A 26,187-nucleotide genomic window follows, 5' to 3' on the forward strand; every position below is an offset into this window, starting at 1 on the left:
CAGCTATAACTTCAAAGCATTGGATAAAATGAAACTGTCCCTAAACCTATTAGTGTTATACTTAATGTGGAACTTGCGCTTTCTCCAAACATTTACTGAGTTGTTGTTTAGTTCAGGCAAGAGTTCATGAAGTCTGTGGTCGTCTTTTTCTAGGATCTCCTTGAAAAGCTTGCTTGTCAGTTCTTGTCGACGATCTTTTAGTAATGGAAGCTCGGCCTTTACAAGGGCCTCTTGGTATGAGCAGGGAGAGTAGATAATGCGCATTGCGCGCTTTTGACTGGCTTTCAGGTCATGCGAAAGGTAAGCAGGCAAACTGTTATGGAATACTGGGCAGCTGTTCTCCAATATTGGGCGAATGTAGGGACAGAAAAATTGTGTTAGTTCACGAGGCTCCAGTCCTGAGCGTTTCAGTTGAACAAGACAGTAGAGGCGTTTCCTGGCCTTCTTAATTACTTCATCCACATGTACATTCCACTTGAGATCGCATGAAACATGTAGACCAAGAATCTTAGCACTTCCGATAGACTTGATTGGTTTGTTTTTAATTATGATAGGCAGAATTTGATTACTGTTTGCACGGCTGAAGCATATTCTGAGTTCTTTACATTTAGATTCGTTCAATTGAAACTTCTCCTCTGCAGCGCATCTAGATAGTCCACAGCTGACTGGATGGAACTGGGCTGGTCCGGCAGGTTTCTTTTACAGGTCACAGATCATTGTTTTACTTATACAGAAAGCATCCTAAACATTCATAGTAGCTAACTTTACTCCTAAAAACTTTTCTTTAGGCCTAATTAGGCCTAAGGCTAGCTTTTATGACTGTTTAGGATGCTTTCTGTATTAGTAAAGCATTGACCTGTGACCTGTGACCTGCAAAAGAAACCTGCCGGGGCTGGTCTCTCGGTACAAAACTATAAAAGCGAGGTGACACACGCTAACACCAACCCGGTGTGGCCAACACATCACGCATGCGCACAACCAAATCACATGGTCAATTAGCAGCCATGGACAGCTGTTTCGGCCTTTTGGGCCTCATCAGCATGGCGTAGCTAAAATACCAAGCGGGTGTGTTTAGCACCTTGCTTTTATTGTTGTTTTTAATTTACGTGACACACCGATCTCTTAATGTGATCCTCCTTCCCACACGCTTGCCGTGGGAGAACAGTTTTGCTGTTCCCAACCCAGCTTATCACATCTTTGGCATGTGAAGCTGCCAGTTAAAGGGGTGCTAAACACACCCGCCTGGTATGTTAGCTACGCCGTGCTGATGAGGCCCAAAAGGCCGAAACAGCTGTCCATGGCTCCTAATTGGCCGGGTGAAATGGTTGTGCGTATGCGTGATGTGTTGGCCACACCGGGTTGGTGTCAGCGTGTGTCACCTTGCTTTTATTGTTGTCTCTCGGTACACACTCTGAAATAGTCGTATAATCCACGTATTTCCACAGATCAACATTTTTGGACATTTAAGTGGTGAATCATGATAAGTTTAGTCACAATGCAATTACAGCATTTATTCTTTAAGAAACAACCAGGGACCAAGCTTTGTCCCCTGTGGAAGACCAGGCGGCACAGCACCCCACTCTGAGTAACAATCATTCCCAAGCTTAACACGTTGCTTGCGACAAGTCAGAAAGTCCGTAATCCACGCAACAATAACAGCAGGAAGGTCGAACAGCTGAAGTTTTTGGACCAAAATGTGGTGGTCAATTAAATCAAAGGCCTCAGCTGAAGTGTAACAGAACCACTCTAACTGTCGCACCATTTTCATTGGTCGATCTATTCCATGAATGCAGCATACTAATTAGAGCCTGAGTAGTACATGAGTCGGGGATGGTTCCAAACTGACGTGGGTCAACTTTACGCAGCACAGCCGGTTTCACAAAGAGGTCTACCACTAACTCCTCAGTCAACTTAGACAAGATAGGTGTCAATCATATTGGACGCAAGTGTTTATTAATTTCGTAAACAAGTTTTAACTTAGGTATAGGCACAACAGTGGCTTGCTTCCATGACAGCGGCACACAGCACTCCTTGAAGGAGGAGTTTAGGACGTCCGTAACAACAGGGGCTAGCAGGTCAGCGTTTTCTTTAATTAATTAAGGAGCCAAGAAGGGATGTTGTCGGGATCGTCGTCGGGACCGTAGTCGGGACCAGTGCATGGCTTTCGTTGGATTAAGCGATGCCAGATACTTGAAAACAGAATCTATAGATACAGCAACAGTTTCGATCTCACTTCTTGTTGGCATGTTAGCTGGTGTGTTAGCTGGCGACAAGGGTGTAAAGCCGCTCATAGTACATGTATCTAGGAAGGCCTTGTTTATGGTGTTTGCAAGCGCTTCCATGTTACTCCAACTGGACACAGATTTAAATTAGTTGTTAACTTCAATACGTTGAAGGACCGTCGCGGGATTTTCGCGAGAAGCGGCAGACATCCCACTTATCTTCTTACCCTCGTTCCACCAGACCTTAGGTTTACAGTCTTCCAGATGTTTCACTGTAGCTTCGTAGTATTTGGCGCGACACGATCTACGTAACCGGTTGACATGCGCGATTCTTCAATTGATGAAAGAGTGTTACATCACCACAGGAGAGAGCTTTTTGTCGATCCTGGATAAGTGTTGTGAGTTGGTTATTCATCCAAGGAGGTTCGTTTAGTAATATGGGCTTAGTTTTCACAGGAAGCAAGATCTCCATACCAGTTTTAATTATCGTCTCCAGCATCTCTACCTTCTCTTTACACGAGTCTTCCATTAACGAGTGCTTTAACATCAACTTCCGCATGGCTAGGCGATTTGTTGGTTTAAGGTCTCTAGATTTCAAAGAAACCTTTTGACTTGGAAGATCTAGCCTTGACGTCGATCAGGATGGACCGTCACACAATAGTGATCAGAAAGCCCAAAAGGCCGGGGGAAGCTTCTTAGGGGCATCATAGAGCGAGGCCAATTGAAGGGTGCTTACCATTTACCCAAAAAATCCGGAAATTTCGGTTTGAGGTCAAATGGAAAGGCAATTTTCCGGAAAATCTTTTCGGAAATTGTGGACAACCTCCAGAGGTAGTCTTTTTTTTGCCGTTCCGGAACGGAATTCGCAAAATGCTCTTACCATTTGCGAGAATTCTTCCATTTCCAGGCCCTTTCTCACGAGATCGAGTAAAATATGCGGGATGAAGTGGTAAGCACCATTCTCATCCGGTTGGGCATTAAATTCAGAAAATCGCTTACCTTTATGCAACGATCACTCCATCCGGATTATTTGGCTAAATGGTAAGCATTCTTGACTCTTTTTAAGCACTCGCTGAAGCACTAGATCCAATTTGCTTTGCCCGCGAGTCGAAACTGGACGATTTGCTTCAGACCAAAGCCATTTTTGATACGAGTGATGTTTAATTTATTGAAATCACCTGCGATGATGATTCCACAGTCAAAGTTTATTTGCATGTCAATATATATTCCTTGAAGGCTTGAGTCAATGCAGTCATGTCGGGAGAACCAGGGGAAGGCAGCCAGTGATCCAGCCGTGGTGTGGGGCAAGGAACGAGGCGGCGAGCGGGCTTGAGTTAAATCAGGGTGATGGGCTCCTGGTTAAATGGAATACGTTTTTCACCCGATGGAAATTACCAAGGAAATTTCCGGCAATTTGTTGTAAATGGTAAAGAACCATTGTATCAGGCGTACCTTTTCGCGCCCTCTCAAAAGAAAAGTACGCCTGATCGCAGGTTTCAAAAGAGCCTGCTTTTAGGCTATTGCTGGTTTTCACTCACGTGATCAACAGCCATGTTTTTCAACGAAAACAAAAGGAAGCGTTTGCATAATAATAGAGTTAAATAGGACATTTGCATGATGACGCCATATGACTACAAGTACCAGAATCCTTCAGGTTTCGCTTGTGTCATGTTAATTAGAGTTATTGTTATTTTTACCCCACTGGGAATACAAAATTTAAATATGAAAAGAAAAACAAACTGAATTGTGGTAGTTGTAGTCAAATGACGCCATCGTGAAAATTGCCTATTCCCGGAGGATTTGGTCGGGGCACCAACATGGCCGCCTTTCCTTTGTTTTGGGCACCAACATGGCGGTCGTGACGTCATGTGAAAACCGAGAATTGATTACCACATACCTCCCCCACCCCTCCCCTCCCACCTCTCCCCAACACACTCACGCAAGAAAGTTAATTTATTGATTGATTGACAGGCGCTTTTCTCTGCACCAATGAAAACACACTCATTCTGTATTTTATTTGGGGTGGCCCACACTTTTCCAAGGCTGCTTATTTGACACACGTGCTGATCGTACGGATTCTGCATCACTTCTTACCTAAATTAATTGAGGCTGGGTAGGCTTATTTTCTCATTTTGTCGTTTGGCGAGCACGGCAATGGCGAAACCAAAAGTTTTTTTCGATATCTCCATCGGTGGCCAATCTACCGGACGCATTATATTTGAAGTGAGTGTAAGATCGCGCATGAGATATTCTTGACGTTTGTTCGCTATTCTGTATCTTCGTTTCAACACTTTTTTTTCCCTTCCTACACAGCTGAGGGCCGATGTTGTCCCAAAGACGGCAGGTATGCATTATTTTTCACAGCGCTTTGAAGTTAAGTTTGAAAACAATAAGCTTAGATAGGGCTTGCTTGAGCGTATTAAGTTGTACTGTGTATTGCAAACTGCACTCGATACAGCTCAGTACTTTTACATTCACATTTTGCAGAAAGTTCGTCCAATATTTGCATTGCGAGGAATATGCCGTCTTCGAAAAACTCTCAAACATACAAATATTTTGGTCTAGGAATAGCGTTTAAAGTGGGAGGTCACTGTTCACACGTTTCCTAACCATAGATTTAGCATAACAGTGAAGTCGCCCCACCTTTAATCCTGTATAACTTAATAAGTCGCCCCACTTGATCACTTATGAAGGCTTCCTCCTTGTAAGCAAATGTCTTCATAAACAGAAGCTTGTTTATGTATATGAAAGTATTAAATTCATACTCTTTTTTTCTTCATTAAAATATGACCTCGGTGCATGATCCAAAATAGTGTTACGGACTCTCGAGAAATTGTGATAAAGTTGATAAATTTTACCGCTACTAAGATGTCATGTGTCAAGTGACCCATGTGCCACAACGATCAATTGTTCTTTGGGTATAACATAAGCAACAAGCTTGCTTAAACTGGTTTTACGGCAATTTACCCAATCACATTTATTTATTTATTTATTTATTTATTTCTGGTGGTTCAATGACAATAAACAACATAACCATAGGGATAGTCTAGAAGAAAGTCATAGACCCCATGCAAAGGTAGACCACCTAAAAGACCACATTAAAAGAAATAATCTAAAAGTGAAGAATACCCGGCCACATACTTGCATGTGAATGGCATGTATGGTTGCCTCCCCCCCCCCCCCCCAGGGATTTTTTACAGAAAATGCCGAGGAGGCATCATTGTCGTCTGCGTGTAAAGTGGTATAGTATTGTGTATTATAGTTGTTAAAAACTGAACTACAGATGCATGTATCAGATTGAGAGCATTTTCATTCGCTCGCTGGACACAGGCTATCAATTCATATATGTCGGCCCAACTTCAAAAAATCTGCTGCACGGCAACTGATTCTTTGAATTGGACCAAACAATTTTCATTTCCATGAATTGGTCGTTCATCGGCTGTCCAAAATACACGCAGGATTTGCACTCCGACGCCCGTCGGCCGATAAATCAGGCCGACAATCGTACTGTGTAAACCGGCCTTAAAATTTTGCATGGTCGCTCAATAATCCCTCGTGTGTTTTGTATCTTTAATATTCATTTTGTTTATGAATGTCCTCTTTTTCAGTTTAAAGAAATTATTACTCTACTGTCCAAAATGTTTCGCGTCTCTTCAGGTGTCTGTTGTATAATTCGCATGAGCTTTTGTGTATGTTTCAGAGCGAATGTTTGTTTCCCGGGTTCCCAGATTCGAAAATATAAACTAAACATGATCACAGTGATTGTTGTGAGTTGTAAGTTAAGTTATTTCCAACGCAGATGAATATCATGGCCTTGGCGCGACCTTGTAATAGAATATTAGAATTTCCACTTTACGGGAAGACAAAAAAGGTTGTCCGCAAATTTTGAAAATCTTTCCAGAAAAAGGTGCCGTTTCATTTAATTTTTACCCGAAATTTTGGAAAATTGCATCCTTTAATTTGTTGAGATGATTGACAACAGCAGTTTCATGCAACATTTGTGACCTCTCATGCGAAAATGTTCCTAATGACTAGTTGTTCTGATGCGTGAAGTAGTGGTGAATTCTTTGTGAGAACGGAAAGGGAAGTCGTTCTCACAAGTTAAGGAGTCGTTCTTAAGTGGTAGTGACTTGTGTGAACAGAATTGGAAGTTGTTTGCTTTCCTCAAGCCGACGTTCAAAATAACAGGCACTCATGAGAATGGCTCTGGTTATTCATGAGGGAAAGAAAAAATGTTGAGTTTTCGGTTGCAACCTTTGTTTGCCATTCAAGCAACTCAAGCAACAGGAGACGATCAAGTGAGAAGTTGTGTGGTTTCACAGGCCACCGCGTTACTTGCTTTGCAAAACACTGTTGTAAATCTTTAACAACACCTCAAGCAATAATGGGAAGGTTAATGCTGGAAGGACAGAAATGAAGCTGCTGGAGAACGGCTATAATAACTGTTCTCATGAATATGCGTAGCTTCAAAGTAAAGCAACTATTTGTGACACGTTGATCAGAACTGTTGTTGTTGTCTTTATTCTCTTGACGGCTAATGTTTTGTGAAATTTAAAACATTCATCTTAGATATACTATAGTAGTCAGACTGTGGGTTGATAAACATAGGATCAATCAGGGTCTGCCTCATCATTTTTACCTGGGTTAGGTAGTAGATTATAGAAATCAGACTCCATTGCCTCATGAAATATTCTAGACCAGATACAATTGACAAAGATGAATTCCCTATCATCTAAATTATAGAAAGGTAACAGTTGAAGTGTATTAATGAGATCGAATTAATTGTATATTCAGAGACTCCTTGATCAATACATAACTTAATTAAATCACTATCTATTACTTATCTGGTCAAGATAATCCTTAAATTCCTCATGAGTTATAAAAGCTTGAGTGGGAGACGTTTCATTCACTTTCAACATGATCTTGCCATTACTGGTCCACAAATATTTAACGTTGTTCCTCCACTTGCATTCTTTTATTCCCAGAAGAACCTTTTTCAGTAATTAGTCAAAGACTCGCTAATGTAGATCTTACTATTTCCAGGATTGTTCGTCTCTGTAACTGAAGGTAAGTGACTGGTGTTTTTTCCAACCAAGTTCTTTCATTTCTTGTATACTTCATCCCTCTTCTCTCTTCGGAGAAATTTGACTATCAAACTATTTTTTACTTTCTGTGAATCAGGAAGCCTGTGAGCTACAGCAATGTCACTGTCTTTAATCTCTACTCCAATAAGAGAACCAATTTCTTTTGACAATCTGTTTCGAGTTGTCAAGAGACTTAATTGGGACACCAGTAACTTCCAGACAGTCCCTTCACAAGTACTGCTGCTTTTTATCCAGTGAGCATTCCATTTGGTAAAGAATCTCTTCGTGTTTACGAGTCGTTTCTGCTAACTCGTCCTGTTTGTCTTCGGAGTAAATCTGTGACCTCCTTGTATTTCTTATGAAGCTTCATTTTTTGACCTTTGGAACTTTGCAGGGCTTTTTTTGGTTTGTGACCCTTTGGAAAAGTAGCTTCCCACGAAAACCCCCCACCTCTCGGAAAATACTGCCCTTTAACCCCCTCTCTCCCACGGAATTTCCAATGATCTTCCGTGGTGGGGGTATGGATATTTTCTGGAACCACACATTGCATCTTTCGATCCCCACTTTGATGCTTCATTTCAGCGCTTGTATCTCTGTCTTGATTTCTCGCCTAGTGCTAGGCAAAAATTCGTCTTTCCACATTCCTCTTGACTCTTGACTCTTGACTCTTGACTCCTGGGGTTTCCCCATTGATGAGTAATATTGTCTGGCAGACAGAGTAAAATACTAGGTCTGGCTGGTTTAGGCCAGTGTGGGCGTCGGGGTTAATTGATCAGCTCGATCGTGCAAAACATAGTTTTGCATGTCCTTTTTTCAGTTGAATTGGTTTCGATAATTGTAATGTTCTCGAAAAGCCCGCAATCAAAATAAAAAAATCAAGAATACATCTTTGATCTCTTCAAAAGTAGTCGCAACTGTTGAGATGCATTTGTTTGTTTCCACTGCCCCGTGAGATCTTCATTAGCAGAGATCACACATCATGATTCAAATTATAGAGAAAAAGATTCTCATGTCTTGTTTGGATCAGATGATGAGCTTGATGGTATGTGTTTATGCAAATTACTGTTACTCTAATGTGCGTGGTTCTTGCTGTACAACTCCCTGTTTCCTGGTTTGGTCCTCGAGGATGGTGAAATAACGGCATTGTTCCATATTTGTATGCAGTCAAACTCGGCCTTTTGGCCATGGAAAATGCTGTATTTGGGATTTGAGATTCCACTTGAGTGAGACACAGCGCAAGTCTCCGGAGATTTACGGCAAGTGTTCTTTATTGTCCGAGTACAGTGGCTACGACAAGAATAATTTTATAAGAAGGCGACATAGAGGTCAACCCTGGTCCTCAGAACATAATTTCCAGCAATTATTTATCTGATCTGCATGATCTCTCTACTTCAGGACAGAGTTTAACATTTGCGTCTTTATTGAATGATTATGTGGTGGACAGCAGCTTTGACTTTTACACTTTAACCGAAACATGGCTTAACGTGAATGACGATGCTGTTAGAAACTAATCATGCCCTGGTGGCTATAAACTCTTGGACCATCCCCGAGTTGGCCGTAGATGTGGAGGTACTGCCTTACTGCACCGTAACTCGTTATCCGTAGAAATCCTGGAGGGTGGCGAATGCAACTCGTTTGATTTCTCGGAATGGTCTGCCGAATCTCCAGATCACAATATTCATATTGTTATTGTATACAGGTTACCTTATTGTGAGGAATATAGAGCCGCCACAGCTTCATTTTTTGATGAGTTTGCAGAGTATGTTCAAACAAAATTATTGTGCAACCAAGATCTATTGGTGTTAGGCGATTTCATTATCCACATGGATGTTCTCAACAATAAAGATGCTTTAAAGCTTATGGATCTGTTAGTCTGTTGGTCTCGCTCGCAACATGTAAAAGATCCAATTCATATCCATGGCCACACCCTGGATCTAGTCATCTCTGGCCAATCCAACAACATCATTTGGGGCACACCCTTCTGTTGATCGCCTCACGTCAGACCATGGTGCTGTGCACTTCACTGTCAACTCCAATAGACCACCTTTGGCAGTGAGGTCGGTGTTGTATAGGATCTTTCGACTTGAGGGTCTTCCAATCGGATGTAGCTGCCTCTGATTTATGCATGAATCCCCCTGATGACTTGAATGATCAAGCAGCCTGTTACAACGATACATTAAGAGGGATTCTGGACAAACATGCACCTCTAGTGACACGTACTATCTTAGAAAGACCACGGGTTCCATTGTTCACAGAGGAGATCCAGGACTGGCTGAAAAAAAGTGAAGAAGGAGCAAGGCTCCTCAACTGTTTTTTCTTAGTGGAGGTATTGTGGGGTTATGTAATGCCAAAAATCATGCAAAATTTCAAGCGGATCGCTTGAAAGCCAGATGTTTGCCAACTTGTGGAAAAAGTTACAACTTTGTTGCATGCATGTTTACTTTTGCAGACTTGATAAGCAGGTTTGGCCGATGAAAGTGCTCGTAGAGCTTTATTTTACTACATAACTGAACAGTGTTGACAATTCAAAGAGCGTGATATAAACAGATAAAAGTTTATGATGAATGGTGAACGAAATTTCCTTTCAGTGAATTAGGAATAGCAAGTATGTGGAGAAATGGATACGTTGCGATGATTGACATGAATATACTGTAAAACAATTGAGATGAAGAGTAAAGTTTGATTTTGTTTGGACTTGAGGCATTGGAATTGTCTAGCTGTGCTACAGATGTTTGAGCTCTTGCACCTCGGCCACTGGTGTTATTTTGTTATGATTTCAGATTGGCCTTTCCCATGTCAACGCCAAACGTCGTTGAATAATGATTTGCCCAGTATGAAAATTACAGCTGAGAAATTGACGTGGTGCGATGATGGAGAGGTGAAATTCGAGTTTCATTTTGACCTGGGACGATAGAATTTTTTAGCAGTGCTGTAGGCGGTTGTGCTCTTATTGACTTAATATTTTGTTTTTATATTGTCCTTTCCTACTCCCTCTCCAATATCACTCTGCTGGTTACCTAAACTAAAGATGTTCAGTTCCTTGTTCAGAAAGCATTGAAAACATTCTTCAAGAGCATTGTAAGTGTTGAAAAGTGTTGGAAATCATGAAGAACCGTTAAAAACTTTGGCATTGTGAAAAGGCGTTGGAAAAATCAGCACAAACTGGAAAAAAGTTTAAACCCATTAAAGCCGTTAGAGAAACTGCTAGCTACCTGTTGGTTAGCTGTGTACCTTTTCGTGTGAGAGGTCACAAGATTTGACAGAACTACATTATCGGTCAGAAGTAACCTTACAGGGAAGGCATTCGTGGAACACCAAGGCGAATGGAATGCTATGGGAAAACAAAAGGAATTCCAAAATTTCTTATGGAGAGGAATGTGTTTGGAAGAACACTTTTTTCCATATAGAATGCATTAATATAGTTAATATAGAATGTGTTCTTTTATATTTTCTGGAACCACGCAATTTTCAGAAACAGCATAACAAAGATGACAGAAGATTCTGTTGAAACATGTTTTTTAGAAACATTGTTTCTTAAAGTAATATCTTCCTTTAAAAACGATTCAAAGGGGTTTTTTTTTTTCAGGTCTAAAACCCTTTGACGTTTTGCCTCTTGCTCGTGAAAACAGCAAAAAAAGCTGCATTATTGCCTTCTGCTGACAACTTGATAATAAACAAGCACAATGCAGTCTCAATTAAATTTTAATAGCACTTCTCTTTTAAATGAAACCTTTTGAAATATTGTTGCAGCTAACTGATCTTCACCATGAGGAATTTGCATGTCGATGCTCTAAATCTGTTCTCGTTCCTGCAGTGTTTCCGAAAATGAACAAACAACTTGGGACGATGAGTTGTTATAGTTTAATTGAACTGAAAAAAAAAAAAATTGAATCCTACCTCTTTCGCTGGGCTTTTACTGGGGCTAAATCAGAGGGAATTGGTGCTAAATGAATGTAAACAGTGTTTAACAATATCAACGAAACAATGACAGCTGTTTTACTTTACCAACTCCATGGTTGCCTGGTAATGATTGAATTTGAATAATTATCCAAATGGCGGGAATATTATCATAATTTTCTAGGTTGAGGGAGAATATGAAAATTGTTATGTTGGTAACTTGCATGATAGTGAATCCAAACAAACGGGGTACAGTGAACCAGTATGCAATAAAGAATGTCCAGGATGAAATAAACACAGCGTCTAATAAAAAACAGAACAGAACTTTAGAGTCAGTTAGTAGTTAGTCTTCAGTTAGATGGTTTCATGAAACGGTTAGAACATTATCTTCATCTGTTAGAATGTTAGCTTCATCCGTCCGTTACTTTTATCAGTCAGGGTCTTTTCCTCGTCTGTTAGAGCTGCAGTCTTATCCCTCAGAGTTAATTCATCCTGTTAGGCAAATTTTGCTATCTGGTGGCAAATCAATTCTGTATTGATTGTTCGGGAACAAATGCTTCCTGAGTGTCATTTAACAATAAGAGTCTGATCAAGCAATGACTTTATACATGACTTAGGTTACCTTTTTAAATTGGTTCAACCGTGTTCTCCTTACTATAATTTATCGCTTCAAGGAGCAATTATTACCTTCTGTAACCATTTGGAGGTTTGAAAATTCAACAAGTTGTAAAAACAAGTTGTACCCCATAGGATCTTTGTAGGGGGGCAAAATTACGAGGAGGCATGTACCTTTGGTAAAATGAAAGGTATGCCTAAATGGGAAACATTAAAGAATTTATGTTGTGTTCCTTAATGTGATGCTAACTGTATTTTCAGAAAACTTCCGTGCATTGTGCACTGGTGAAAAGGGATTTGGTTTTAAGCAAAGTCAATTCCACAGAATTATCCCTGGCTTTATGTGCCAGGTAAGTTCATGTTATGTTGTTGCAAAGAGAATTAACACAAATATATATCCTAAAGTGTTCTTGCTGTGGAGGAAGCACAGTGAATGAGCAGCAATCCTGATCAGAATTAAAATAATTTATATATATTTACTGAAGGGAAATCTTTCTAGTGTTGCTATAACTTTTTACCAGATTTTTACCAACTTGCTCCAGGTGCAATTTCTTGTTCAATGGCTGTGGATTAGTTTGCCGCAATCATAGTTCAAGACTGCCACAGATATTTTATCTTCTTGCGGTCTAATTAAGCATTTTCATATAGCCTTAATGCTTTTACATCTATCTGGTGATTTAGTTAAGGATCAATGTGCAATGCAACAATGATGATAGGCAGAGTCATTACACAACATGTTACATGATGGACAGATGGTTTTCCAGTATTGTGGGTCCATTGGGTCGTAGTTATGTTATCTGCATAGACCACTTTCATAAATGGCGACCAACTTTACATTCTTTTGTATTTATTTTAAATAGACCTTCTGCCCTGGTTTTGAAACAAATATTCTTTTGAAATTTGCTTCTTGTAGCGAGGCTAGTAGGGCTTATTAGCATTAAAACAAAAGAATAATTTATTTGGCCACCATTATGAAAGAGGTCTATGGTACTTATACATAATGGATTTGAATTGTGATCTGTAGGGTGCAAGAAAGTTGAAGGTCATTTGCTAAGGTGTTCCAGATTGTTTTTTTTATTGAAAAAAGATCTCTGAAAAGTAACAGTATTACCTGAACATTTCCTTGAAAAAAAAGATGCTGTTATATCTGGTAGTGTGAGTAACTAAGACTTGAGGAAGAACAGAAGAACTAACTTAAACCCCTTGACTCCTGGGGGTTCCCCATGGCTGAGTAAAATAGTCTGGCGTTAGAGTAAAATACCAAGTATGGCCGGTTTAGGTCTGTTCAGCAGTGAAAGGATTAACTGTGTCAGTTATGACTTCAAAGAATAAAATCAGATCTAAAAACTCATTCCAAGGCTGCTGCCTAACGGTTGCCTGGGGTGCCTTATTTGCTTTATGCACTTGTAAGACGTGCGAGCGAAAAACTAAAAAACAAACCACAAGGCGGTAAATACCGTATTTACCCGTGTATAAGTCGACCTTTTATGGCCTCAAAAGAAGCTCCAAAAATCGCCCTCAACTTATACACAGGTCAAAGACTTTGAGCCAAGTTCCAGCTAAGTAATTTATTCAAAATTAACTTAATAATGTTGTCTTGGGCATAACGAATGCAGTGGACAAAAGCCGACAAAAGACTTCAAAATAAATGACAAAAGACTTCAAAACGAATGTAAGCAATTCCAGTTGAAATGAAAAAGCATTGTCCAACTCTAAATGTTGAAGATACTCACAAGCACAAATATGAACTAGACACTGGAATCTTTTGTTTTCCAAAGGCGGAAAGCTTTAAAGGCATTTCTGTTTCTTCAAATAAAAACTCTATCGTTCAACGGCTTAGTAACCTGGCGCAATACCTCGTGTTTGCGTGCAAGCATCGTCACTTGTGTTGCGTGAAAATGCTGGTTGGTAATGAATGTTTTTTATTCTTTATACAAACCTGGCTGACTTAAATGCTTTTACAAACTTCGTATTGTTTGGTTTATGAGTTTTGTTTGTTTGTCATTTGAGAAATTATAAGTCAAGGACCAATTAAACCTTGAACATTTTCGCATCGTTCCCAAGTTATTTTCAAAGATTGACTCCTGTTTCCTATGATGTTGTGCTTATCCTCTAAAGCCCTTTATCCTTGAACAACGAAACAGGTTAGTTTGAGGTTTACATGTTCGATTTTCTGAGAACTTTTTCAAAACTCAAGGACAAAATGCCCGCATATACAACAGATGCTGAAGGCCCTGAGGCCCTGATTTTTTGTGTATCCACATTTCCAGAATCGAAGAATACAAGATTAGTGTCCCATGAACCTCAAAATGGGGGTTGACTTATACATGGGTAAATACGGTAATTTTCTGAAGTACACATTTGCTTTTTCTATTCCAACATGAAATGTTGATCAGTGACGGACAGGATTCAGAATTGACTACTATCTCCCTTGATCTTAAAGATAAACAGAGTTTAATAGCGATACTTCTTGTTTACAAATAGTGACGTTACTTTTCTTTTGATATTCAAATTTGCCAACCTTGGAAGGAAAGAAGTCATTGTTTCAACAGCCAATGAGGTTCTGGTTGGCAGTCCTGAATTTTTCAGTCTTCTTTACGCAGTTGCAAAAATTGTGATCATAACTGCGAGGATCATAGCTTCACTTGATTTCATATCTGCAGTTCATATATGATCCATTTCCCATATCATTTCATTGTTGATTTATCAAGGATCATAGGCTGCTTCACTTGATTATAACAATGGGCCATGTCATGAGAAATATCGCTATCAAATTGGAAATGTATGAGATTATTTTTTTTTACTTCATTTATAAATACTATGTTTACTGTCACAAGGTACACACCAGTTTTTGGTAAGTCATCTGTGGAACATTTACATCTTTTGTATAATTGTCATTAAACCACTGGTTTAATTAATTATTGGTAATTCTGGGCTCTTGAAAAATGATTCGGGCTACTAACTTTTAATGTCAGAAGGCCGAAGGGCTCCTGGAAATTTTTCTTAGGCAGCAGCCTTGCATTTCAGTAGGAGATAAGTAATAAAGTTTCATAAGCCTTTCCTTTCGTGGCTACTGCAAAATGGTCAATCGACTAACTTTAAGGAGTTTTGGTGTGGTGCATATGGGGCATAATCAGACGAACTTTGCTCTCTCAGCCCTCTGTGCGAAAATTGCTTTCCAGTTGATGTCGCAGGCTAGACTTGTACCCTGCAAACTTGGTGGTGAACCAAAGTGGTGCATATTATTTTTCAGAATTTTGAAAATTCACTGAAAATTATTAAGGAAATAACAATCAGCTACAATTTTTTCAGCTATGTGATGAGGAAAAACAAGCATTTTGATGGCCTACAAGAATTTAGGGGTTAGGTGCACTTGTGTTCTATAAAAATGGCATTAAAATGCCATACTTTCATTCCCTCAACTCTGAAGTCCGATTGTTGTTTGGTATGTTACCAATGATATATCATTGATATCACTATCAGCTAAATGTACCGCAGCGTGTCACTAGGTAAAGCCCTGACCTTGTTTATTCTTGGACGTGAAATACTCATATCTGGGTGTTATTCCTGACAGGGTTGGAGACTTCACACGGGGAATGGGACTGGAGGGCAAGTCAATTTATGGGGGAAAAATTTGCCGACGAGAACTTCACGTTAAAGCACACAGTCCAGGTATGAGTTTTCCATGCCGCTCTTAAATCGGCTTCAAAAAGTTAATCACCATAATCTTCAGTTCTGACACATTAGTTTTTGTCCAAAGTTATATTTATAGAGTCCTGGGGCCCATTTTTTTTTAAAGTCCTGAAAATTTTTTGTGCCCAAAGAAGTGTCCATAAAACTGTCATTTGCTAATTCTTAATTTCAGTGTCTTTATAGCGCGGACACTTGAACCGTGAACATTAGACTTTCTTTTTATTTTTTAAGGAGCCAATCAGGCGAGTAATAAGACAATTGCCTGTACATTTTTCTGCTTTCTGGGTGTCAGAAAGAGTTGTACGAAATTCACGAAAGAAGGTGACTTTAGATCATAAAAGAATGCAGTGGACCTTTCTGGTCCTTGAAAAGCACAATAATTACAAAATTTCATGGGGGACAAATAACTGCATTAGCTTTCACTGTGGGCATAAAGAAAAATGTGGCTGTCCAGATGAAAAGGATGCTTAGACCATTTCTTCCCAAACGTGTTTCAAAACAGTGTTTCAAACAAATTTAATTAAACACGTTTCAAACAGTGTCAAACATGTTCCAAATGCGTTCAAACAACAACGTTTCATCACGTTTCAAAAACAAGTGTCACATTTCATTGCGTTTGAATCAGAAGAATTAACTGTGCATAATTATATTATCAGTTGGTTCTTCTGCATGAATTGCCTTAACAGTCTTTGTAAGTGTTGTCAAATATGAATGAATTTCACCTTTTTTCCAAACAATTCTGAAGGTAAATAATTTCAAGATCTTTGAAATGGAAATGAACGAAAGTACAAGTGTCTGTTTAGAACTTCGCTTGGATGCCAGAGGTTTTTTCTCTCTTAGGCCTGTTCCAAACGTCGTGCTACTGCTGTGCCGAACTCAAATGAAATTGTCATTTCAATTTAAGCAAGGCAGTAGCATGCCGTTTGAAACCATTAAGTGCAGCATGGCTGACTTAGGTTCGGCACGACTAGGTTTCAAACAGTGTGCTATTGTTGCGCCAAACTCAATTCATAAATTAATTATTGTATTTTGCATTATTTGCATACTATTACGCTGGATGGCTGGTTTGTTTTGTCTTTTGTAGTTGGCGCGGACTGTATTAGGTTTGACGTTTGAAACCGCTGCTGCGACATCGTCGTGCCACTGCCAAGCCAAATTCGTTTGAGTTTGACACGGCATTAGCACCATGTTTGGAAAAGGCCTTAGAGCGACGAAATGGCAAATCGTGAAGCGGTGAGAAAAACCGGTTTGCTGGTTCGTTTTCTCCTTTGATCTTTCATCTCCGAAAGATAGCAAAAAACCTATGGAATTTAGGAAACCAGAAACCCTGCATTTGAAGAGGATTTGAGCGTAGAGGGATAACGAGTATATTTTAGTCTAATGCGGGAGAGATATTTCAGATATATTTCTGTCAGTGTCACATCCTTGTCATGCAAACACATATCTTAGTGAATTGTTTCTTCCCAGATGGCTTTAACGATGCTGAGAAGATCTTGCTAACTTTAAGAGCTAGGCTTTCTTCAGTTAAAAATATGCCTTCACCGTTTTTGTGATATGCTATTTTAGAGATAGACACATTGCTCTGGAAACAGCATTTACTTTTTACATGGAATTGTCACGTGTGACCCGGCAGAATCTGCAAGATCTCTCGTGATCTCAGAATTTGATTGTAATCTTGGAAGTCTTTCACAAAATCTTGCTTCAAATTTCAGTTTTTTCTAAAACATTAATGTGCTCTGTGTCATTTGTATGTTTAAAATGATTCTTTAAGGAAATGGAATTACAAAAATGTACTCTGTTTTTAAATGAAGAGAATGCCCACGAGAATTGAGAATCTAAACAGTATAACTTGAATTCTTATTTCAAGTATTTCAAAATATTCCCGTTACCGAGTTTACAGTGCAGCTCGGAGATAAGCGACCCAAAATATACAGAAAAAAGCGTAACGCCGCCATCGCTCCGCCATACAGCTACTAGAAACCCTGGTCGTCTTTTCACATTTTCAGTGACAAACGTTGGTGTTTTGTTAAGTTTTTTGTTCAAAGACTGTGATTGAAGAACAGTTCCTTTCCTGATGCACTCCAGTTGATCTTCCAAAACTCGTCTTTCCGCCGATTAGAAGCTTGCCCCCCTTCGCCCACACCCCGTGCCCCGTGCCCCCAAGTAAAATAGCCTCCTTCATACTACTGATGCAACACACCACGGCTGGCGCATTCTCAGACGCTTGTGACGGGAAATCTTATGTTGAAGATAGGTGATAGTCATGGAAATTTGCTGGAATGGCCAATTTTAATTCAGAATTCATTTTACTAATACAGTTTCACATTTTTTTTAGTTCAAGACTCTACTAAGCTTCAAGAATGTAATGTATTACAGTAAGAGGGCTTCCTCGATGACTTCTTATTATTTATCAAAAACAGCAAAATTAATGAAAATGAAAGTTTAACCCGCAGAAGAAGATTTGGGTCACTGGTCATTTGTGCCCTCTTTGGGAAAACCGGCTTAATGAAATTTGCGTTAGAATGCATTCAACGCATTTTGAATGTATTACAGTGCATTCCAACGTTCGCCAATGATTCGTAATGCACTTACAACGTTTCCCATCGATCGTTGGCAGTTTGTGTAATGTTTCATAAAAATTTTCCAACGTTTTTCAACGCATGGCAACGTTTCCAAAACATTTTAATCCCGAAGGCGTTTCACTATGACTTGGTAATTCTAAACATCAGCCCGTCCGTACATTGAAATACACCGCGTTTTGGAGCGACTTCAGAATCAATACGTCGCCACTTCCAAATTTTGAAAACAAAGTTCCGATTTTAGGTAGATTATTTTATCAAAGATGACAATAACAGCATTAATTCAGTGCATCCATAGCTACTGTAGTTGCAAAGTAAAATACAACAAATTATTATTTTCATCCAAAGAAATGTAGCATTTCAAGTTGTTTTCAAAGCCAAAGTAACGATACATTCAAAGCGGTGTGTTCATAAGAGAGCTCTTTGCTATAAATATGATAAAAGAATTTTGTATCATCAGTGAAGATGCCGAGGGGGCAAACAAGCTCGCGAGAAACTCCAGGCGTGGTTAGGTTAAACAAATATTTTTCAGTTAAATTTGGTAAGTTCAGCATCAGTCAGTCACATTTTATAATTTGCGTTCGCGCAGGATTGGTCTTCGATCTTTGCTTTTCGTTTTTGGGAGTCTTCATTGTCCATTCTACCTATTAGCGTAGTTATGTCAGCTTGAAATCCGTCCAAAACTCAAAGCGCTCGACCTCAAATAATATCGAAAACTCCAGCATTGGGAGCTCCAAGGATGCGTAGTAGGATTTCGTATACCGGCTTTAGATTGCTTTATCATGCTTGCAGCCGTCACGCCATGTGCTCCTCTTGATCGGATGATGATTTCTTATTGGCCAATCACAGAGGAGCAAACGTCGTGATGGCTGCAAGCTGTCACACCAAAATCCAACTACGCTTCCTTGGAGTTCCGAATGCTGGATTTTTAAATTTTATTGAGGTCCAGTGCTTCGAGTTTTGGACGGATTTCAGATATAATGGTGAAGGAAACCTCTGGGTTTCAGCTTGCTTGGTGCGTGATTTGAAACCTGTGCGATGGGAATTGTTTGTGAATTTCAGCTTGATTGGTGCGTGATTTGAAACCTGTACGATGGTAAGTTGTCAGTGAAAATCGGCTTGATGCTGGAGCGATCCGAAATCGAGATTTCCACCCTTGTCTTTCTATTAGTACGCAGAGGTGAACGTCGAACACAAACCCTTCATTTTTCTCGGTATTTTAATTTTTTTAAAAAGCTCTCTACTACGTGTAATTCTGCTAAGTTGTAGAAGGACACGGCCCGAATTCTACTCGTGACAATCAGTCATCATTGACACTGGATTTATCCTAATGCAGCGAAAAAATAATGATGCTTATCAATGTTTGTAAACGTTTTCTGAATGTTTGAAATGATTTTTCAATGGTATGGAACGTTTTCTATTTCCATGGGGAACATTGAAACGTTTCAGAATGCATTGAGAATGTTTTTGAATGCATTTCAACGTTTCCAAATGCGTTGCGCTGAAAAATGGCTCAACGCAATTTTCATTAAGCCTGATTTCCCAAAGAGGGTCACATTTAAAGTTAAAAAAATATAGTTTCAGTGTTTTGACTGTCCACCTTTTAAAGAAACTCCAGGTTTTAGCCTTGGAATGTTTCTCAACCCAGTCCTCTGTCTTGTTCTCAAACTTTTTCCTGCCAATGCTTGAATGCATTGCAAGGTGAACAAGATTGGACCAAAGCGACTTCACTCTCTCAGACTTTTTTAGGCTGTGATATTTTATGTTTAAAGCTATCTGAACTAGTACTCTGTTCTGAAAAATCCATGTAGTCTACAAATAAGATTTTAAAAATTGCATTGTTTTATAGTAATTATCTCATTTTATAACAAATTCAGATTTTTCTTGCATTCAAAACATCTTGGTTTGTATTTTCACTGCGGAAATCATCATTCAACACTGACAAATCTTATGTTTCTAAACCAGAGATTGGTCATGTTAGATATTTGACCCTTGACGCCAAAATGTTAGGGCATTATTTGCACATAAAAGCAAATATAAATCTAGGAATTAATTTCAGCCCGGGGGGAGCAAATTAATCTACGAAGTCTATACCTATAGAAACGTTTGTAGACAAATTTTCACGATTGACTTCAATTGACTTCGATTTGAACCTCACTACAATCTTTCCCCGGTTATAATGACTCGTAGGACAACGATACAGGACATGGATCTTTACACCTGTTTCTTAGTAAAAGGTGTTTAATTCAGATGAAAACGTAACCTTAGTTTACATGCTACATCCTGGCTGGACACAAGCGACAGGAATCAAACCCTGGGTCACCTCACTGGCGAAAATAGGAAATACTTGTTGGATGCGGACTCAACAAACTGAAAATCTTTAAAACCTTCACGTCTTCTGAAGTATAAGTAGTGCATCTTTAATTGTTTTCGACAGATAAGGTAAATTCCAAAGAGAATCACTGATCTCACTCGTGAAACATTCGAAACTCTCGTTCTGCACGGAGACGCGAACAACAGAGCAATATTGCTTACCTGTTGCAAGAGCTCCATCGCTGTTACTAGGCCAAACCAAGTACCTTGTGGCAATTTACGCGGGAAAAAAAAAGGGGTTTCGTCCGTGCACAAGTTGGCGTGGAGCACGAAAAAAAATTATTTATAACTAGCATCAACAAAATTTTAACCTTCAATAGCAGCTATCTTTATTCGATCAAAGTAAAGACATCACATTACAAAGTGAAACCTCATACCACGTTTTTTAAGACGCTTCAAGCATGATCACGCGGGCAAAAACTTGTAGATCCGCGCATCTAGCACTCGCAGGATAGGCATGTAAATTCCTACGTAACGACCGACATTCCAAATGGTTAGGTCTGAGATCCACTGATAACCACGCGAATTTCGATATTCAACTGACAGCCCGTAACTCCCAATCCCATATTTGGAAATCACGTCTTGGACCCAGTCTTCATGCAATTAAATTGCTTAAATTCAAACGTAAAGTCGTTAAGACATCGTTATGTTGAAATCGTTTGGATATTTTTTGCACGTTTCCCGCGTTGACACACTCGCCAAATAAATCAAAACTTTCACGGTGTTATGTCCAGATACAGGAATGTAATGTACAAGGAAGTTGGGGTCAATTGCTTTTGTGATAAAGTGAGGCGCCCGATCGGGCTCCTTGTACAAAACTTTGGTCGACCCCGCTCGCATCCAGGGCGTCCCAGGTGACCGGGCGCCCGTTAGGCAGCAGCCTGGCTTTATTGACGTATATACTCTGACCTGTACAGTGTCAGCAGTATTTTTTTGTTAAGCCACCTGTGGTGGAGGATAAAGAATTTGTTTCCATGTACATCTGAGGTAAAGCTCTTCCTTTTGCCCATATAGGCCAAGTCAATTATTGATCCAGTGACCTGAAATTATTGTTGGTGGCGGGATTCTATTGTGCGTTCCAATTCAATCAGGTACGAAAATGAAATTCTGCCCAAGGAAACGTTCTTAACCCTGGAATTGGCTGGTCTGTAGTTCATGACTTGCTTAGAATTTAAGCCAGCTTTATGATTTGGACGTCACAAAAGAATGTTGAGGTTATTGTGTTTCAGGGACGTTTCTGCTTGGTCAGTGTTGGGAAAAAATGCGAAAAAAAGTCTCGACCTTTCACGGTTCAAGTGTCCGTGCGGTAACATGTTTGTAAGGATAGCAAAAAAGCCAATGATTGTAAAAATAGGTTTAAAAAAATTTTCACCCGGAATAGTGATACCAACTGTATTCATTTAATTCAGTGAACAGGAGGATACCAGAGGTTATACCTATCGTGGATATCTGCCTCACAGGACTTGTGGTAGCAGCTGTAATTGTTTCGACAGATAAGGTAAATTCCAAAAGAAATCACTGATCTCACTCGTTGAAACCTTCGACACTCTAGTTCTGCAACGGAGACTCCGACAAACAGAGAAATATTGCTTACCTGTTGCGAGAGCTCCATCGCTGTTACTAGGCAAAAACCAAGCTACCTTTTGGCAATTTATGCGGGAAAAAAGGGGTTTCGTCCGTGCACAAGGGTTGGAGTAGAGCAAGAAAAAATTAGGTTATAGACTAGCATTAACCTGAATAGTGCTACCAACTTTATTCATTTAATTCAGTGAAAAGGAGGCTACCCAGAGGTTATCCTCTTATCGTGGCTATCTGCCCAAAGGACTTGTGGTAGCAGAGGAAATTGGAAAATTAAAAGTAATATCTGTGGATTGGAGTTGAACCTGGATGTTACTCTAAGAATCTGTTCTTTATGCGCATGCCTTGCCACTGAAGATCAAGACACTGCATGTCTCAAAAAAAGTACCAGTATCTCATAGCATATCGCTGCTGAAGAGTAATTAGACCTAAGCGAGATTAATAATTTAGGCCTAAACTTGATTGTAAATTATTTAGCTTTGTTGTGAAGTTTGGAAACCGACCATTTGTATGTGTTAAATTAATGTTGTTTGGTGGCGTGCAATAATACGGTTTTATCAAATAGTGCTTTTAAAATAATTATTGTCCCTGAGTGGGGTAGGAGATGGGGTAATGTAGGCCTAGAGTTGTATGTCCATTACACTTGGGTTATCTTTTCAAACAAAGATGGCCAATTCCCATAAACCATATCAAGCTTTCAGTCTTCTAAATTCCTGATTATAGTCCAATTCAAAGCAACTTAACAATTCAGTTTGGGGTGCAGGGATGGCGCCAGTGTTGAGAGCACTCTCATCCCACCAATGTGGCCCGGGTTGATTACCACCAAGAGGTTTTTCTCCGTACTATGGTTTTCTCCCCTCAAAACCCAAGATATTTGACTTGATTTGTGTTAATTCGTTAATTGAGTTTACAGTGGCCCCAAGTAGGGCTCCAGTGCTATAACTCGCCAAATTCAAGGGTAAGAACAGATTGCAGGAGGCGGGGGGGGGGTTTGTAACCACCAAGCCACCCTGAAGTAGCACCCTTTGATGAGTAAAATCATTAGAAAAGAGTGTAGTGCCACTGTAGGGAAAGCAAGGGTTTTTCTAAAGGGGACAGTTTTTGAGGGGCTGATGTTGCCTGTAAATCTTTGGGCCTCCTGGATCCCCACTGATAAGCCAAAATAATCTGGCAATGGAAGAAAATATGTGAGTGTCACTCTGAGGAAGGAAAGGATTGATAGCGAGGTTGATGCAAGGTCCCAATTCTTGCCAAGATAAACTTGACTCTGCACTGATTGATAAGTATGGTAGACATGTCAAATGCAGTTTGTTTTAAGTCTTTATTTAGGTGATCTCTCTATGGCCAATGCTGGCCAAAACACCAATGGCTCTCAATTCTTCATTTGTACTGCTAAGACCACATGGTTGGATGGGAAGCATGTTGTGTTCGGACGAGTGGTGAAGGCATGGATGTTGGTCCGTAAAATGGAGGGAGTGGGAAGTCAGCACGGAAAGACATCTAAACCAGTAAAGATTGAAGATGTTGGACAGCTTTACGGGGTGATAGCAAGCATCAATCAGGCTTTTCATTGTTACTTGATGTAATGTAGAATTGAGGAAATAAAATGTTGTTTTGCTTTGCAAAAGTGTTTTTGTGTGTGCCATGATTAAAAGGTCAAGAAAATTATCATAATTCTATCGTGTATGTAAGAGTGTGTCTTGATTGTGCCTTTCAAACTTGGTGGTAGTAACTGGAAATAAACCAAGGATCAAATCAAGGATTAAATTCATTAAAAAAGAGATAAGTAATGGGAATCTAAATAAGTAGTGTCGTGCATCGGAAATGGCAACTATCATTTGGAATGGGGTCCGTGTCAAGTATCAAACCTTTGACCTCTTGTATTTCTCTTTTATTTTGTTGATAATGCTAAGTTAAAGTGTATAATTATGACAAGTGTTTATTTATTTACTCAATTGAAACATCATGGTTTTCTGAGATATAAACAACCAAAAAATGCCATACTGATTTTCAATTTCTGTGCCTTTCAACCTTGGGACACAAAACCGCACTGGCTAGGAGACTGGGAATAGCAGGCCAGTGACATCAATACAGGAACACAGTGAATTTTACTGATAGAAATTTCGTTTTGTCTTTTGCATTATTGCAACCGAGTACAACACATCTCAGAAGGAGTTTTGGCAACTTCTGGATCTTTTAAAAAAAAAATTGGGTCCTGGAAAAATTTCGTTCTGGTATTGACATCAGTTCTGCTATCCCCAGTCTCCTTACTAGTACAATTTTGTACCCCACCGGAAGTGAAAGTTGTGATTGTTAAAAGGCTAAAGGATGTGGAAGGAAACTCTGTACACATGTAATTTTTTCAATTGTTTTTATTCCAGAAAACCATTACGTTTCGATTGAGAAACTAAAGAGAAATGTCACACAATTTAAAGGGGCTACATCATGGAAAATGATACAATTTCATAACATCCAGAATGTCCAAAAAGTAGAACGAAACATGGAAATAACCAGTTGAAACTGTTGAACAACAAAAGGAAAGAGATGGATGGACACAAATGGACAAGAGTAGAGTGGATTACATTTGGGTAATATTGAAAAAAGTTGCCCTGATGTTTTTCAAGTTCATGGATGTAATGATAATGTTATCATTAATTAAACCATTGACTCGTGCAGGTAACAAGTAAAATTGTGTGGTGTCAGAGTAAAATCTGTTTACTCTCAATGGGTTAAAGATTCCCCCTAAACACCCTAAAATAATAACATAGCCCCTTAAAAGGGTTGTATGCTCATGATACAATGGAGTATTCATTTTGAATAAAAGAAATGTACATTTTAACATGGTAGAAATTGTAACCATAAACATGTGTTCCAAATACAAACGAGCATGGATTAATGTACTGTAGATATGCCCATGTTGAAGTGCCAACAGATTTGTCAGGAACTCCTATAATTATTTCTTTAAAAATGCGCTGTCATAATTATGTACATGTTGACCGGACTGTCATGGTCAAATGTTACGGGTACGGTATGGAAACTTGTGTAAGTAAATAAATACTCAGTTATGGTGATGATTTACCAAATTGAAAGCATTTCATATCACTTAGTACTTTGATTTATTATTATATTTATGCCTACCTATTTTACCCCTGGTATTTGAAACAAATTTCTTAATATTGTAGTGCGGTACTTGCATGTTTACAAAACATTGTGTATAGAATTCACCTGTGTAATTTGGAAAACGAAACACTACAATACTATAAAAATACTAGACAAATTGATGCTAATATTCACCCAGTGATAAAGCACAATAATTACAGTGTTAAAACTTTACTCCATTCATAAAAAAAAACACCTGACAGAGCTACAATATTGATAGCACATTACATAACCGGCTATCAATATTTTTAAATAAAGTTATCAGTTAATAAAGAAGTAACTCCCCACTCCCATAATTTTTGCATTTTGCATTAATTTTGTGTTCCTTATTTGCCTAAATTTGCCCTAATGTGTTCAAAACTTGCAACAAACATTTCTAAGCCAGATAAATAATTGCTGTCAACAACTGAAGAGGAAAATACATGTGCAGCATCAATCATGCGGACTTCCACCAAAGCTTTTTCTGGCTGGCAATTCTTCACTTGTAAAAGCTCCATATTATTTAAATCTGGCATTTCGTTATTTAATTCTTGGTCCTTAAGGGAAGCATGAGGAATTGTGCTGTCTTTTCCTTCATATGCTATAAGAATAGAGCTTGCAATAAACTGAAACATTCTCGTGGGATTTGAACCATCGTTGTATTTCCCTTAGTTTTGTACATCAGCTCTTCCACTACCCTGTGTTTCAATTCTTTTTTCACACAATCTAAGAAATGCCTTAAACCTGAAAACACAAGAACAGAAATACAAGTAGCTTTATTGAGGCAACATTTCTGTCAGTGTTACTGTTGTGGTTGTTTAGTATCAATTAATTTTCCTTTTGATGCTCAAACTGCCACCAGCAGGTGGAATGGGTGCTTCCTGTCCCATAAAATGCACCTTTTCAGCAAAATATAATGGGACAGTAAACAAAGACATTGCAGAAAAAAATAACACTTATTTCAATAGAAATGAGAAGAACCTGAATTCATTTATTTTTTTTCCCAAG

General features: G+C 39.1%; 2 pseudogenes; one reads left to right on the forward strand and one right to left on the reverse strand.

The window, feature by feature from the left end:
* The first annotated feature begins 4,241 nt into the window (after positions 1-4,241).
* Positions 4,242-23,668, forward strand: LOC138003305 (peptidyl-prolyl cis-trans isomerase-like; annotated as a pseudogene).
* On the reverse strand, positions 4,573-8,450 carry LOC138004209 (uncharacterized; annotated as a pseudogene).
* Positions 23,669-26,187: the final 2,519 nt, after the last annotated feature.

Source organism: Montipora foliosa, chromosome 5 (genome assembly GCF_036669935.1).
Source record: "Montipora foliosa isolate CH-2021 chromosome 5, ASM3666993v2, whole genome shotgun sequence".
NCBI lineage: Eukaryota > Metazoa > Cnidaria > Anthozoa > Scleractinia > Acroporidae > Montipora > Montipora foliosa.